The following is a 4,815-nucleotide window of genomic DNA, read 5'->3' on the forward strand; positions in this document are numbered from 1 at the left end:
TTTTATCGCAGTTTGCTAGTTATGCCCAAAGAATACAAATGTACACAATCTACATTCCTGCCTGGAAATAAGTACGGTCTGATACGGCTTATCTCTAGGCCTCGGTTAGTTAGTCAAAGAAAGCATTAAAGGCTGTGCTGTTTTTATGGCATGAAAACTTAGGGTTACCTTATTAAGTTTAAGTAAAAGTGAATTAAAACGTAAATATGAATTAACGTTAGCTGTTAAATTTCAAGTAAATTATACAACAAACACTTCAAATAATTATCATTGAACGTCTGTACCTGTTTAATCGATCACGCATCACGCAAGGTCAGAAACTTTTCCGTAATGTTGTTAACGATGATACGTTAGAACGAATGATTCGTAAGTTTATGTGATACCACGTTTGGGGAACATTTTACATTACCAAAAAGAGTCAAATAATTAATTGAACGCGTCTATGTGTATAATATGGATAGAGAGGTACTTTAACCCATTTATGCCTAGTGTCTAGAAAAAAGGCCTTGGCAAACATCGCAGACCCAGATGAGACGCCGCATGATGACTGAGCTAGTTTTATCGTTGAAAAACGCATTCACTGAAAAGCGTTGGGGGTGTGAAAAAACCTAAGGAATTAAACAAAACATGAAATGGCAATGACTCATTTCTAATAATTAGGAATACATTGACACTGAGCAGTTATTTATATGGTTTTTAAGTTGTTTGTATCAGCTTTTAGGGCTGGAGTGTTACATTTCGTGTTGAATGAATCCTGAATAGCCTTTGTTGAAAGGCATGGAATGTGTCATGCGGTTTCGGTATTTGTTTCAATTCTAGAATAAACAGCAATACGCGTTGTTTTTCTTACTTGAAATCGACGTCAAAACTGAAAATGCGTTTTTTAGTACTGATTCATTGTTGTTTTCTATGTGAGAAATCAGAGACGGTTTCACACACATATCTATAAATACAACGTGAACTGTCATCGGAATCCTGATGGACGTCGCGAGCTCGCGAGAAATCCGAAATAGATTCTAAAGTACTCGAGAATGATTAGCACAATCAAGATGTGGAATATGGATGAGTATGGTGGCTGATTTCTACCGTATCATTATGGCACGGCAGCGTGGTTGAAGGTCACGTACACGACCACTCGCCAGTACGACACAAATTGCGTGAACACGGCTATAACGACATGTGTCGCCACTTAGTCGTTCTGTCGTGTATATCTGTCATTTTTTCCATTCTGGTATATAGGCGACGTTCGTCAGAAACGAACCCGTCGCAACGAAATGGCTAAAATCCGCCACCATATTTATGTCAGATACTGCGATGTTCCTAGAAAACGAACTTATCCGTTTTCATTGAAGTGATTGAAAATCTGTTAATTTAATACACATTTCATATGCATTGTTCGTATAACGAGAAACAAACTACATGTAGAAACAAATCGATTAAACAAGAATGTTATAACAACCTGTCACGGTAACAGTACGTCACGGTAACAGTGTATCGTGGTTATAGCCTATAATGGTAACTGCATATCGCAATAAGAACCTATCACGGTCATATTTAAGGTAGTTAGTATAAGATGATGACCACTTTTAGTGATCGGGTTAAGACAATTAAAAATTGCATCCGGCGCAAATATTTACCGATAGACGTAGACTGCATAATTTGATTTTCTCCTTTTTATCAAAGGGATATGATGCTGACGTGCTTAAACCACATGCTTTTTAGTTTTCGATCAGTATATATCTTCCTTCTCTTAGAATTTAGAATTATTAACGGAATGACCCTTTTATATGTTCGCTTCTAGAATGTTCATTAAACACAGCCGGTTTTTATAGGTAATTCGATTTTACAGTACTGTCCCTTTGCTAATATTTGATTTCGTTACTGGTCACGTGATAGTCAAGATGGCGACGTCCATGCCGAGACAGTTATTTTTCGCCGTTTTATACCCTTTATTACTTGTGTCTGATTTTTAAATGACGCTCACTTTCAAGCCATATCAGTAAACATGTGATTAGCGTTTATGTGGTATTAAAATTCGCTTTATATCTCGACTTTACTCCCCGCAAATTTTCTTAGTGGAGTTTTAATTAGGTCATCCCGCTAAGAAATTTCGCACCGAGTAAAGAGCGAATATCAACACGAAATAAACGCTACCGTAGTTACTTTATTGCTGATATGGCTGGAAAGTGAGCGGCATTCAAACAATTAATACAATAAATAAAGGGTAGAATACGGCGCAAAATGCCTGCCGTGGCACGCGATTACCCCCTCTGGACGTCATCGGTTCATCGGATCTGAATTACGTCATCCAATCTATTTTTAAATGTCTCAGCTACATGCATAGGTCATCGGGTTTATATCGTTCAACTTTATAAATATTTTCTCTCAGACGGGCGTTTCTCGATCAAAATATTTTTAAGCTTCGTTTTATTTATTTTTTTTAATAATATACGCGTGTATAGATCACGAAGCTTTTATCATTACTAGTATAAATTTCATTATCGCCTCAGTCTATACGGTAATTCTTTTTAGGTATTACATTCATTTTTTAATACATTTATTTTCATTGTATATTAGTCACATAAACAAACTAGCTATTTCGTCACTATTTCGGTAACAGCTCGTCTAGGTAACAACCTGTCACGGTTACTGTCTATCACGGTAACAGCACGTCACGGTAACAACCTATCACGGTAACAGTCCGTCATGGTAACAGTCTATCGTGGTTATAGCCTATAATGGTAACAGCATATCGCACTGAATCGACATACCACGGCAACAGCCTATCGCGGTTACAGTCCGTCGCGTTTACTGTAGGCTAACATCACATCATGATGACAACCTTTGCACGTCTTAAACCTATCACATTATAAAATATCTAGGTAACAGTCTTACACGTTCATATGTACGGCACAGATGGAAGTAACGTACCCTGGATAGTATATGGGCCCTGGAGCCCAATATATTCAAATTAATTTATAAAATCATGTTTATAGAGAGAAAAATTGACAAAGAGCCACGAAAAAAATCCCCACCCTCTGATATTGGAATCATAACAAGGTCATTAACTTGAATTTAATAATTTCAAATAATATTTTTAGTTTTTTTCCCCTTAATCGATAGCTCGCGTCCTATTCCTTTAAAACAACGAGACGTGTCACATAATGCATGCATATGCAACCACTTACCCCTAAAAACGAATTCCAAAAGTTTATATTTTCTTTGCAACAACTGTTCTAACTCTAAATTTGATTTACTTAATAACGAAAGTAGCCGTTGCTATTGAACCCGGCTTAGCAGTGAATGACAGAGCCAGGCACAGAAATATCCAATCAACAACAACAACGACGATTTGACAAATGTAAATAAATGAAAAATACTTATCATTCTGATTGTTTTGGAATTAGTTTTAAGGTGTAAGTGGTTGAATATGCATGCATTATGTGATTAAGGGAAAAAACTAAAACATATTGTTTGAAAGTCTGTCGAAGATTTATTCGGGTTGACAAACGGGCTCGAAATATTGCTTGGTTATCGGCCGACTGTGAGTAAACGGCTGGACAGATTTCTTTGAAGTAAACTTTTTTTTGAAAGGTTGTCCAATTGCCCATAGGAGGACCAAGGGATGCTTTGGATTAAACTAGTTTAGACATTTTTGCGGCCCGCGAAGACAGGTCTATGATGAATTCTCGTTAATGACCTTGTTATCATTCCAATATCACAGAGTGGGAATTTTTTTTCATGGCTCTTTGTTAATTTTTCTCTCATTAAACATGATTTAATATATTAATTTGAATAAATTGGGCTCCTGGGCCCATATACTATCCAGGGTATGTTACTTCCACCTGTGATTTACGGTAGTTAGTATAAGATTTTAACCACTATAAGTGATCGGGTTAAGAGAATTTCGCATCCGGCGCAAATATTTACCGGAAGAAGTACAGTAGACTGCATAATAAGATTTGTACTCGATCGAGTTGTAAATTTTTGCTTAGTTTTATATTGCAAACCATCCGAGCACAGATATCAACAATTATTACTAATTTAATGTAGTGGCACATGTGTTTACTTTAAATCTTTTTTTCATTCTAGTTACATCTATTTTCTGGCTTTCCCTCAAGACGTGTTGTTGTTTTTTTCCAGCCTTGCTTATTGATTCATGTACGTTAATACCTGCGCTAAATGTCACGGACTGGGAGCGATTCCAGCAACATTCCACGACTACCGCATTCCCCCTTGCGCGCTCGTGTTTTCCGTGCTGTGGCTTATCGGCGCACGTGCATCACATGCAGGCTCGAACAGAAGTGTCAGATAACAAGCGGCGATAAGCAGATTGTTTTGCTTCAAAAGGCCGGCTTCGAGAATTTCAAAGACACTTTCGCTGGTAAACGTACATGATTAACTTATGAAATTATTGCCGTCTAAATTGCCGAGTGCAAAAATCTAAATGTTAAAGTAAATATTACTAACAAGAAATTGCAATCACTTTACTGGATACCTAAATTACATAAAACGCCATATAAAAATCGCTTATTTAGTGTCTTGACCAACAAGCAATTATCGGTGTATCTAACATCCGCCTTGAGTGCTATTAATATCATATAGCAAAATATTGTAATACAGTTTATGAAAATAGTAATAGAAACTTATTTTGGTCAATAAAAAACTTCTTAGAAGTTATTGACAAACTTGAAAGGAAAAAAAAGTTGTCACAAATAAGCACATATGATTTTTTCTTCACTTCCTCACACCTTAATACAATCCAAGCGCGTTTCACTGCTTGAAAAAACATTTGCAAGAGAAAAGTGTTCCTAT

Source organism: Dreissena polymorpha, chromosome 9, assembly GCF_020536995.1.
Source record: "Dreissena polymorpha isolate Duluth1 chromosome 9, UMN_Dpol_1.0, whole genome shotgun sequence".
Taxonomy (NCBI): domain Eukaryota; kingdom Metazoa; phylum Mollusca; class Bivalvia; order Myida; family Dreissenidae; genus Dreissena; species Dreissena polymorpha.